Raw genomic sequence first — 14,172 nt, forward strand, 5'->3', positions numbered from 1 at the left:
TTTAATTTTTTCTTTTATGTTTTTTAAATTTCCCTTTTTTTTTTCATTCACTTTTGTTTCTCTCACTATTTTCATACCTTTTCTATTTCTTTTAACATATTAAGAAGTCGAATTGGTAGTGAAAAAAGAAGTAGGAAGTCGACTATCATCATTGCTTATAACCAAAACCCATAAACCCATACCATGCTTCTTTCTTCACTGCCAATTTGACTTCCTAGTATGTTAAAAGAAATAAATAAGGTAGGAAAATAGAGGGAGAAGCAGAAGAAAATGAAAAATAAAGAAAAAAGAAAAAAAGTTAAAAGAACATAAAAGAATTAAATTGCTCAAAACGAAAAATTATAGGGATTAAGTGTATAATTTAACCTAAATTTTTTGTTTGAAATGATAATTTAACGTGCCATGTCAGCTTACCGTTACACCGTTAACGATAATTAACGACTCAGTGACTAAAATGCTACAACAAGATAACGTAAGTGACTAAAACGTAACATTTCAAGCATAAGTGACTAAAATGTAATATAAGGTAAACAAAAATGACTATTGGTGTAGTTTACCCTTTCTTTTATGATAATAATAATAAGTTAAAAATGTTGAGGGCTAGAGACAGTGGCTGAGTCAAGGTGGGGCTGGTAGTAGTTTTGCTTTCTTAAAATAGAAAATTTTCTATTTAAATCTTTTATAGTTTATAAAATTTTAAATTAGTAGTGATAAAATTATATTTTGGTCCTCAAAATAATAAAATTTTAATTTAATCTTTTAAAATTATAAAGATATAGACTATTAAAATAATAAAATTATATTTTTACTATTATAAAAATATTCAATTTAGTTTCGCCTCTTATTATTATTATTTTTTAACTCCACCACTGGCAAGAGATGGAAGGATTTTAATTGGGATATAGGTTTATGCATTATAGTACAAAAATCTTGATTTTTATACTTTTAAAATGACCGCAAAGATCCCTCTACTTTATAATAACAAGCAAAATAGTCCTTTTGTAATAGCAGAAAAGAGATTAAAATTATGAAGTGGGCTTAATTAAATTATGTGACTTTAGTTTAAAATATAACATGAATAATTTCTATCTAACACGACACGTTAATTATATTCATTGTAATTTAATCGGAACCATTAAAGTTAATCAATGAATAGAGTATGGAATCATGTCGACTTAAAATAATAATTCAAGTTAAGCTATAATGAGTTGGGTGAATATACCATCAATAAAAGTTCACATTATGTAATTAGACCATTTTAATTTGATAATTCAACTAAAATATTTTAAATTTTATATCAATTTAAAATATCAACTCATAATTTAAGAACACATGTTGCAGTGAATGAAATAGGGCTGAGAAAAATTTAAGAAAATAAAAATAAAAATATTTAATTTTGATTTGATTTTATCAATTTCGGTTTAGTTATTATGATTCAATTCAATTTTTAGTATACAGGATTAAAAAAGCTTTTATTATCCAAACTGAATAAAATTATATTTTATTTAGCTTATAATTAGTTTTAAATTTTATATTTTTATAATAAAAAATAAATATTTAATATATATATAAATGAATGAAAATAACTAAAAGGGTATATATATTTTAAACTTTTAGAAATTAATAACTGGTAAAAATTTGGTTCGATTCAGTCACCTTTAATATTTAACTAATATAATTTTTGTTGATTAAATCTTAAGTCGATTAGTATCCATATTGTTCTCAGTCGGGGAGAACGTGAGTACAAAGGTTAAAATATGCTTCAAACCCCTATGTAGTTCATAAATTTCAAATTTAATCTCCCTACTTTTATTTTTTAAGAATTTAATCACTCTACTTTTCAATTTTAAAAATTCAAGTCTAGTTGTTGTCATCGCTAAAATTCTTTTGTTAAATTTACTGGTGTGACATTTTAATTTTTTTAAAAATCATTTGATACTAATGTAACAAAAAAAATAATGTTGAAAATGCTAATGTGGATTTCTTTTTTAGAAACACCCTTTCAATGCCATCATAATAATTTTTGTCGTCGTAATAGTGTTATTAAGAAACAAATGACATCAACATTGTAATTGAAATAGTTAGTAATATTAACTATTTAGGCTAACTAATGACATTATAAAAGTAGAGGGACAAATTATCTCAAAATTTAAAGTAAATGGATTCAATTCAAGTCTCAACATAATATAGGGACCAAAACTAAAATTTGACTATTTAATTATAATGTAACAAAGGAAAATCCAAATAAGACCGTTATGGCATTCAAATTATATATAATCACGTAATACTATAATAGAAAAGTTAACAATATTAACTAATTGATCTAGCTAATAAATTATAAAAATATAGAGATCAATTTATTTTAAAAATTAAATTATAAAAATTAAATTTTAAATTTAAGCATGATAAAGGAACTACAACTGAAATTTAACATTTTCATATGGTATAAAAAGAAAAAATCATATACCGAAATCACCTTCATTTTATATATAGTTTTGAATTATTAAATTAATTCCTGTTAATATTTTGCATATTAAATATATAAAAAATTTAAAATTTGCTTTTATTTTAATTATTATTTTTAACATATTAACTTTTCTGGTAAGATGGTTAAATAATAGTAAAATAATCTTTGAGTTCTAAGTTCAATTCCTCTTTCAAGCACATTTATATTTTTATTTCATATTGTTTCACGCTTTTTTTTATATTTTTAATTAATTTTTAATTAATAAATATATTATTTTTAAAATTTTTATTTTAATTAATAACTCTTTTATTTATAAAATCAAATAATTATTGTAAATTAGATAATAAAAATATATTTTTTATAAAATTGATATTTATCATTTTGTTAAATATATTTTATTTTTAAAAACATCAATTAATTTTTTGATATATTTTTTTATATATAATATTTTTATGTCAAATATTTATTTTCTCTACCTATATTGTTGGTATATTGATTTCTAATATTATAAAATTAAATAATTATTTCAAACATCTTATTATTTTTATATGTAAAATATTATAATTGTTTTTCACCGTGAGTATGATATTTCAAATATTTTTATATGTGAAATATTTCAAATACACATAAAAAATATATATAATATTAAAATTTACTACACTCGTGATATGGATTAAAAGATAAATATTACACATATACAAATTATATTTATTAAAAATAATGATATTTAGAAATAATTATTTGATTTTATAAATAAAAATAAAAATATATTAATTAAAAATATGAATTAGAAATAAATAAATAAAACTTGAAAACAATATGTGCTTAAAAAGGGAATTGAATCTAGAACTCAATGAATTGAACCCGAAATTAAAGGACAAAATCACTAACATTTAATCATTTGACCAAATGAGCTAATGAGCTAATGTATTAAAAGAGTTAGAAAATGCTTCCCACGTTTTCTGGTTCTCTCTCCAAAATTTAATTATATATGTTCTTTTTAACATAATACCTAAAACTATCTATAGTTCATTCCTAACCCATAAATAAGAGGATAATACGTTTCAACATACTCGAACCACGTCCTTCTACCTTAACAACAATGTCCATACTAATCAAATTAAGGCTCAACCTATATTTCCGTAAATATATTTTAAAATCCACATTTTCTCCCACAAAATGTGGAGTCCAAAATTACCCATTATTCATTTCCGCCAAAAACCCATCACCATGGCAATGCCATAAACACTAATTTGAATATATAGTTATATAAATTCAAATTCAATTATTTAAAAATTAAAATAACCATAATTTCATATTATAATCAATCCGAAGTCAGAAAATAATTAGGCGCTACAGCTTTGTGCGTCATTTTCATATGACAAGCATGTTTTCCCTTGATTGTCGCACAAAATTTCGTCCCTAATTTCCCCTTTCCTCATAAATCAACCTTTTCGGTGATTTTATGTGTATATTTTAAAATTAGTCTTTATACTTTTAATTTTAAGAAATTAATTTATTTTATTTTTAAATTTTAAATTCAATTATTAATATTGTTAAAATTGTTCAATTAAATTTAGGTTAATTAGAACACAATTTTTATTTTACATCACTATTAATTTTAACAAAAAAGTTAACAATAATATTAAAAGTCAGACCTAATTTTTGAAATATAAAAAGTAAATAGAATAAATTTTTGAAAATAAAAGTATAAATACAAAATTTTAAATCTATGAAAATATATAAACCCGTGACATATTTCAACTTTTTTATATAAATTATGGGTAATTACATTAGATACAAAGCTAAATTTGAAATCGAGTTGATCCAAATTTTCGTTTTATTGATTTTGGAGTTAAAAATTCCATTTAATATCTGAGTTTAGTTTAAATATTTAATTTGATATCAAAATCAAATAAAATCATATGGTCCAATGCATATTTGACACACATGTTCTAGTAAAAAAACATAAGTACTTAATTGGGATAGTAAAAAAAAAAAAGTTTAGGTACCAAATTAAACACTAAAGCTAAATTCAAGTACTTGATTATGACAAAAAACTCAAGTATCAAATTGAACATTAAAGCCAAACTCATGTATCAAATTGAGACAAAAATAACTCAGATACTGAATTAAACATTGAAGCCAAATTCAAATACTTAATTGATACCAAAAAAACCCAAATATCAAATTGAAAAAACTTAAATACTAAATCAATCTTTAAAACTAAATTCAAGTAATAAATTAAAAAAAAATCAAATTCAACATTCTCTTATTTTTATTTTTTGAAGTAGTAGATTCCACTACTACCACCCATATACCATTTGATGATTACAGTTGTCTCCATTTGCCTGAAAAATGATGAAACTTTTTCATACAAAAAGGTGTATGGTACCAATTTGTCTCTAATTTTGTTTGCCATGGATTTTTCTCCCAATTATGACTTGCTTTGGATTAGGTTTTTTTTTTCTTTTAAAAGTTAATTTGAAAAAAATCATTTAAGAGAATGAAAGAATATATCAAGAATGTAAAATAGTTAAATGATAATATAGTCTTTAAAATAATTAAATCAAATAACATATTCTTTATTGCGTTTTATGTACTTGTTGAAAATAAATTTTATTTTAAATTATCTAACGCATTTAATAAATTAAATTATTAAAATATTATTTTTCGATTAATTAAAATTTCCAGATACTTAATTTATATGTATCATAATACAATTTTTCATATAATGTTTCAAAATTTTAAATAAATGTTTGAAGATATGAAAGATTGAAAATATTTGTTACCTTTTTAATTATAAACTTCTAGATTTTTTAAAAAATACCTTTTAGTTATTGTATTTATAAAAAAATTATATCAAAATTTTATCAGATAAATATAATATATTTAAATAAATGTACTATACTGATAAAAAATTAATTTATTGTATAATTTTATGAACTTTTATGGTGTGTTTGGAGGAAAAATTTGTAGGAAACATTTTATTTGTATCAAAATTTTTAAAATTTTAAAATAAATTTATTTATTTAGGTAAATATATCGGAGAATTTCAAAATTGATAAGTAATATTGAGAACTCAATTTCCTTTTTGAATTCCACTTAAAGAGGTGTTTTTTTAATCTTCAAAATTTTATTTAATTAATACAATTTAAAAATATTTTTATTTAATTGTAATATATATTTTAAAATTTTATTTTATTAAAATATTTATAAATTTTTACATATATAACTATATCCATATTAAATATTTTTATATTTTTATTTTTAATATAAATAATTTTTATTCGTGTTTTTGGTTTTTGATAAAGAATTATGACCCGTTCAATGTGCATAATTTTAGGTGTTTTTCGTTAACTTTTATATATATATATATATATATAGCAAATGGACCAACTATTGCTAGGCTTGTCTTTTTCCATACTTTAGTGGGTCGCACCTTTTGAATAGAAATTACATCGAGTCAAATATTTGCATTTATTGAATTATTTAATTTTAAATTTTAAATTTTACTTAAAATTTGATTTATTCATCATTAGTAAATTATTAGAATATTATTATTTAAATTTAAATTAATATTATTATATGTGAGATATTCAAATCCTTAGAAATTTCAATACTTTTTGAATATCTAAATCCACAAAAATTCAAACTGGAATATGTTAAATTATTTGTAAGTAAAAATTATAAGCATTCTATAATGTGTGGATTTTGGTATTCGCATTTGAATACTCATCCATTATTCGAATAAGGGACATTCGATGTATCTATTTATATCCACTTCAAATTCGCAATATCTAAACTTAAAAAGAAAATGGACATCTGCAAATATCAAAATCCGCAATCCAATTTGCAATTCCTAGTTTGAACTCAAGTTAGGTTTGATATTACTTTGGTCAAAATTTGGTACGTGCTTCTGTCACAGACTTAGAGTTTTCACAAGCAATCCGTGCGGCCTTAGGCAGTTTCTTCGCTAAAAAAGGCCTAAGTCAGCCTAACTCGCAACAATTGAAGATTCAACAGAACTCCTCTAAGGCACCTACAAAGAACAACAGAAGAACAATGTAAGAACAAACTTCAAAGATGAACAAAAGCCACTGAAAAGCAAGAACACTTGAGAGAAAAGTTTGAGTGAATACTTTTATAATTTTATTAATAACTAAACGAATTACAATGAAAGGGAGAGGCCTCTATTTATAACTGAGCCTTTCCAATATCAACGATACACATCGAAATACATCAATGGCTAAGATTTAAAACTATATAGATATCAAATCTCTAAGATGACAAAATCGTATCTTCTAAATATTACATTTAATGTTTAGGATCACATATCTTTGAAGATCCCCTTCCATATTTGCCAAGCATATATTTGAAGATCACTTTTCATATTTACCAAGCTCTAGAGATGGGCTTTCAATCTCTCCAAGCAATGGACCAGTGCGATTAGGCCGAATGACTTCCCTCGAATACGATGGATCGCACAAGTTCATCATGGTTGCAGGTTCTCATGCGCAACCCATGACATTTTCCCCCACCTGTTCTAGGGACGCCCTCGTCGCGTCTCCCTCATGGAACTGGTCTATATTTTTTGGAACAACCATAATGCCTCAGCAGGTTCCCAACTTGCGTCGCTATCGGGAAGTCCCTTCTATCGAACCAAGTATTCATGTCGCGATCGAAGGTACCTTTGACTAATCACACGATCTGCCTCAATGTTTTCAACTTCACGATCGTAAGAGATCTTTACCCCCATTAGTGCTCGTTCAGACTTGCCTCGATTCGGACCCTCTTGATCCCCATGGAATGGCTTAAGCATGCTTACATGAAACACTGGGTGGACTTTAAGCTTTACTGGCAACTTAAGCTTATAGGCTACTTTGCCTACCCTCTTTAAAACTTTAAATGACCCTTCGTACCTTCGCACAAGCCCCTTGTGCGAACCTGTATATCGCAACATCAAGTTCAATTTGGGAATGACTGATTCACCCACCTGAAATTGTACATCTCTTCGATTCTGATCGGCCTACTTCTTGTTGTGCTTGCTTGCCTTGTGTAAACAAGCTATAGCCTAGTCATTCTTCTTTTGCCAATCCTTCACAAATCAATAAGCTGCAAAATTTGGTCCTGTATAACAAGTTGCAATATCGTTGTTTGAGTGGCTGTTGACCCGTCACTATCTCGAACGGGTTTTGATTTTTAGCCTCATTTCGTTGCAAGTTGTATAACAATTGGGCCACATCTAACAACATTGGCCAATCCCTTTGTGTGGCATTCACATAGTGCCGAAGATATGTCTTCAATAACGTATTCACTCGTTCGGTTTGCCAACCTGTTTATGGATACATGCTTGTGGAGAAGTTTAAGTCTTAGCTCAATGACTTGAATAATTCCGTCCAGAATCGGCTCGTAAATCACCTATCTCGATCACTGATAACAGACAGTGGCACTCCCCAATATTGCACCACGCGTCTAAGAAATAAACGGGCTGCCTCATCAGTAGGGTACTCCTTGGTAGCTAGAATAAATGTCACATACTTTGAAAACCTGTCCACCACAACAAGAATATTTGCAAACCCATCAGACTTAGGCAAACTAATAATAAAATCCATGGATACACTCTCCCATGGTCTTTTAAGAATGGGCAAGTGTTGTAACAAACTAGCCGGACTCTTTAACTCGACCTTGTCTTGTTGGTATACTAGACAAATCTTCACATAGGTCTCCACATCTTCACCCATGTAAGGCCAATAGTAACGATTCTCCAAAAGGGCCAAGGTACGGTGTATTCTTGGATGGCCCACCCATTTTGAGTCATGACATTCCTTCATGACTTCCTTGTGCAATTTTTCATAGTAAGGCACATAGAAGTGGTGCCCATTAGTGTATAGTAATTCCCTGTCAAGCCAAAATCTCATCGTTTTCCCCTCCTTGGCAAGCTCAATCAAGCTTTTGGCTATGAGGTCATGGGACAATCCTTCTCGAATGCTCTCTAATAAGGACCCATCGGGTTGGCTGATTGTCGCAAATTTCATCTTTCGACTAAGTGCATTAGCCATAATGTTGGCACTCATTGGGTTATATTCCATTATGAAATCAAACTCCGCTAGGAAAACCTGCCAACGAGCTTGTTTGGGAGACAACTTTTTCTGGGTTAGAAAATAACTGTTGGCAACGTTATCGGTAAGGACCACGAACTCGGAACCTAGTAAATAATGCCTCCATATGTGCAAGCGATGCAGCACAGCAGTCATTTACCTTTCTTGGACCATGTATCTTCGCTCTGTCTCATTAAGCTTTCAGCTCTCAAAAGTAATTGAATGCTCATCTTGTATCAATACTCCCCCAATAGCATAATCTGATACATCCATGCGTACCTCATAAGGCTTCGAATAATCTGGCAAAACAAGTATGGACTCCCTTGTCGTCGCTTGCTTTAATTGATTAAAGGCCCTCTCACATTGTAGATTCTAATCACATACCTTCCCCCTTTTCAACATGCCCATCAATGGTGTGGTAATTCTAGAGTAACCCTTGATGAAGCGTCGATAGTAATTTGCTAATCCAAGGAAGGATCTCAACTCTGTCACCTTGGTTGGAGGCTTCCACTCAGTAATAGCCTGAATCTTGCTCTCATCCATTCAAATCTTGCCATCTCCCACAATGTGGCCTAGGAATGGTACTTCTTGTTGGGAAAATGAGTACTTATCCTTTTTGAAGAATAGCTCACTTTCCCTCAAAGTTTGGAAAACCTCCCTCAAATGTCTCACATGCTCCTCGAGAGACTTACTATACACCACAATATCCTTGAGGTAAATAACCACGAAATGGTCGAGGAAAGGTTGAAGTACTTTATTCATTAGGGTGCAGAATGTAGCTAGGGCATTCATGAGTCTGAAAGACATCACAAGGAACTTATACGAACCATACCGTGTCACACAAGCTGTCTTTGGCTCATCACCCTTGGCTATCAAAACTTGATGGTACCCCGATCTCAAATCTAACCTGGTAAACCATCTTGTACTACCAAGTTGATCAATTAAATCCGCAATAAGAGGAATAGGGTACCTATTTTTCACAGTGATCTTGTTTAGAGCCCGATAATCGATGCACATTCTCAACGACCCATCATGTTTTTTTTGGAACAATACTGGCGCACCATTCAATTATTTTCGTAACTCTTCTAATCCCGGTAGAGACATACGATATTGGGCCCTTGCTGGCGGTACCATGTTGGACACTATCTTATCTTATGGTCCACCTCCCTCTTAGGTGGCAAACTTTTAGGCAACTGAGCGGGCATAACATCCTGAAAAGATTGTAATAATTCTCCCACTTCTTTCGGAATCTCACCAACGGACTTAACGACTTCCTCATTATTCAAGGTGGCCAAACAGAAGACTTCCTCTCTACATACTCCTTTAGCAAATTGAATTGCTGACAGCGTTTTTCCCTCCAAGCCTCTTTTCTTGTCATTTTCACCATACATTGATGGTTTGAATCTGAAATCACCGTGTAGTTACCCGAAGGGACAATGAAAGCATTAATCTGGTCAAGGAAACTTAGTCCAACCATAAAATCATCAAGTGGTATTACCTTAATGGATGCTTTACCGGTCCAATTGCCAAGTTGAAGATCCTGTAACAGTCCGTTTTTAGTCAAATCAAAACAGTGGTTTCAGGACTAAAAATCTAAAATCAAATTAATTATTTTATTATTATTTTAATGTCTACAGTATGATAATATATTTTTGTGAAAGTTTCGTTAAGAAATTTTATTGTTTGATTAGTCAATTTGATAAAAAGGACTAAATCGCGTAAAATGTAGAACTTGAGTTCTATTAGTTAAAGGTGTCTATTAGCTATGGAATATTAAAGTAGAAGTTTTTGTGTTGTAGTTAGACCATTATAATGGTGGGTGGACAATTATGGGCATATATTAAGTGATATTTAATGTTTTAAAACAAGGTTAATATAGTAATTTGTTAATAACATAAGTTAAAATAAAAAAAAATATGATGTTTTCATCTTCATTAAGCTACCACCACCAAAATTAGGGATTGAAAACACCATTTCAAAGCTTGGAACATTCAGCCATGGTATATTGAGCATGTAAGTCCATTTTTTGTCATGTTTTTAATGATTTCTATATTTTTAATATCGTTACAACTAGGTCTAGCTAGCCCAAAGATTATTTTGAAAAATTGTTCAAGATTTTGAATGTTTCCATTGATGAATATTGGTGTATTTTGATGTTTAATGGTAGATTATGCATGCTTGTTGTTAGATATACAAGTTTTGTTAAGTGATTTTTAGTGAAAAAGTAAATTAGGGATTAAATTATGAAATATAGAAACTTTGAAGTTAAAATGTGAAATAAATGAGAAAAACGGTCTACTAGGGACCTAATTAAAATTTGGCTAGCATGAGTTGTGGTTAAATTATAATAATTTGTGTTTTTATGAAATATGGACTAAATTGTAAGAGATGTGAAACATTAAGGGCAATTGTGTAAAAATGTTTTAGAGTGAATTTTGGAATAAATTGAATAGAGAGATGATTAAATAAGTTAATTTTGATTATCTATAGATCAAGAAAATCGAAGCTCGGATCTAGATCGAGGGAAAAACAAAGTTCTCAACTAATCGACTAGTTTAGCTATTTTTACATTCGAGGTAAGTTTGTATGTAATAAATTTCATTATAAATGTATTTTAAATGTTTTGATATTGCATAAATTGTGAATACAAGACTACGGACATATTCAACAATGATTCGATGACGATTCGGCATTAGAAATCCTTGTTGAACCTTAGGAATAGATTTGGATACTAGTAACATGTCATTAGGGAATTCATTGATTTTGCTCCGGGCCATGATATCGGCACTTCAGGTGCTAGTTACATTGATTTGGCTTCGGAGCATGATATCGGCACTTCGGATGCGAGTTATATTGATTTGGTTTCGAGCCATGTTATCGAAACTTAAAGTGCTAGACTCCCAAGTATCCAAAATTTATTCTGAATGGCTCAACTGGTAATTGAATGATGTGATTAAGTATGAGATTGATACGATATGGTACATGTATGTACACAAATCATATAAGCTTTAAAACGAAGAAATGGTGAAGAATACATGAAGTTTTGTGAATGAGTATTTGAAAGGTTTATTAGTTAATATGAATTATATGTGTTTATATTCAATTGATGAATTATGTGTTTATGGTTATATTAAGTCCATTTCATACGAGCTTACTAAGTTATAAAGCTTACTTTTTTTATTTTCCCATGTTTTGTAGTGAATTCAAAGTTAGCTCGAACTCGGGGATCTTCGGAGACATCGTCACACTATCCAACTATGAATTTGGCACTTTTGAGCTTATGTTTTAAGTATATGGCCTGTATAGGGACTTTGGTCATTTTGATTATGTGTTGTGCCATTTGAAATGGCTTGTAAATACTTATGTTTTGGTTTGTATATATATATATATATATAGCCAGGAGAGTTAGCTTAGTTTGGTTGGTTTGAATATGTATATAAATGTATGTATGTGGCTTATGTTATGAACTTGAGGTTGACTTTGAAATGTTTATGGATAGCACATATTATAGTAGTCAAATGAGAGAAATTTAAAATGATATATGCTTGTGAAATTGAGCATAACGATGCATGTTTAGAAATGCTTACATAGTTGAATTGTATAAATGAAGTTTAGTATGAATTGAATGGTATATTGTGGTATGGATATGTTTTTGTATTGGTTGGTGTTTGAAATGGCTTGAATGATGTTTGATTGAGAGTAGTTGAATGCATATATGTGCCATGTTTTATGCCAATTGGGTTATTGTAGGTATATGAAGTTTTGTGTGGTAAAATGGCTTGGTAAATAGCCTATTTTTGACCACACGGGCAGAAAGACGGGTATGTGTCTTAGCCGTATATGACACAAGATTATATTACACGGCCGTGTGTCCCCTGGTATTGAAATTAAAATCAAGTCAGTTTGCTCCACACGGCCTCACACACAGGCGTATGACTTAGCCTTGTGGCATAAGTCAGTATACCCTACAGGTTTAACACAGCCTAGCACACGGCTTGGTACACAGACATGTATGGCCATTTTTAGGGCACATGGGCTAGCCACACAGGCGTGTATATTGTCCATGTGACCCAAGTCAGAGAGTTACATAGGGTCAGGCACGGGTTAGGACACGGCCATGTGCTTCCATTTCAAATGTCCACACGGCTTGTGATACGGGCGTATTTGTTGGCCGTGTGTCTCACACGGCTGGGCCACACGGGTGTGTGTCCCCTGTATTTGAAAAAAAATTCTAAATGTTCTATGAGTTTTCAAAGTTATCGGTTTAGTCCCGAACCTCTCCAATGTATGTTTAGGGCTTCGAAGGCTCGTATTAGGGACAAAATATTTAGTTGTGAATGGAATGTATATGTTTTGATTAAATGTATGTGAAATGTATGTGTAATGTGGTATAAGTCCGGTAATGCTTTATAACCCTATTCCGGTATTGAATACACGTGAGGAAAAGAATACCTTTTTCTCACCCATATCTGAGATTTGAAGTATGAGTTCGCTAAATTCCTACACATAATCTCTCACAGTGCCTTGTTGCAAAAGTCGGCGCAACTTTGCCCGAGCCTCACCCTTGGCATACTCTGGATAAAATTGTGCCTTAAACTCGCATTGAAACTCCTCTCAAGTCTCAATTTCGGTCTCACCATGTCTCACATCGCCACCATAACAAAGCAACGTCAGTAAGATATATAGCAACAGTAATTACCTTAGTGGCATCGTCTGTAATGCCTTTGGCACGAAAGTATTGCTCGACTCCCCACAAAAAATTGTCCACATCTCTTGCGGACCTTGTTCCCTTGAACTCCTTGGGCTTGGGAACATCAACATTGGGCTTGGTTGCGACAACAACAAACCATCCATTGCCCAAAGTAGCCTTGTAGTTGTGAGTTCACCATTGAGCTCCACAATCTTGTCTTTCAAAACCGTCATCATAGCCTCAATGGCATCATCCCTACCAGTCAGCTTTTCAACAGAGTCCAACACATAATCTCTAATTTGCTCATTCATGGAAAGCAACCCATTATTGAACCTATCATCGATATCATCAATTCTCTCCTTGACATCCCCCACGAATTCCTCAAGAGTGACGACTCGATCTTCTAAATCTGACAGTATGTCCCTCGAATGACTAGCTTTCCTAGCCCTCCCACGGGTCTCCATTCCCTCAATGTTCTCAGTAACTTCTTTTGACATCTTTTAATAGTGCCTTCGAACCTGGCTCGGATACCAACTATCACGGGCTAAGAGTTTTCACAAGCAATCCGTGTGGCCTTAGGCAGTTTCTTCGCTAAAAAATACTTGAGTCAGCCTAACCCGTACAATTGAAGATTCAATAGAACTCCTCTAAGGCACCCACAAAGAACAGCAGAAGAACGATGTAAGAACAAACTTGAAAGATGAACAAAAGCCATTGAAAAGCAAGAACACTTGAGAGAAAAGTTTGAGTGAATACTCTCAGAATTCTATTAATAACTGAACAAATTACAATGAAGGGGAAATGCCTCTTTTTATAGCTGAGCCTTCCCAATATCAACGGTACAGATCGAAATACATCAATGGCTAAGATTTAAAACTATCTAGATATCAAATCTCTAAGATTACAGAATCATA

Source organism: Gossypium arboreum, chromosome 1, assembly GCF_025698485.1.
Source record: "Gossypium arboreum isolate Shixiya-1 chromosome 1, ASM2569848v2, whole genome shotgun sequence".
Taxonomy (NCBI): Eukaryota; Viridiplantae; Streptophyta; class Magnoliopsida; order Malvales; family Malvaceae; genus Gossypium; species Gossypium arboreum.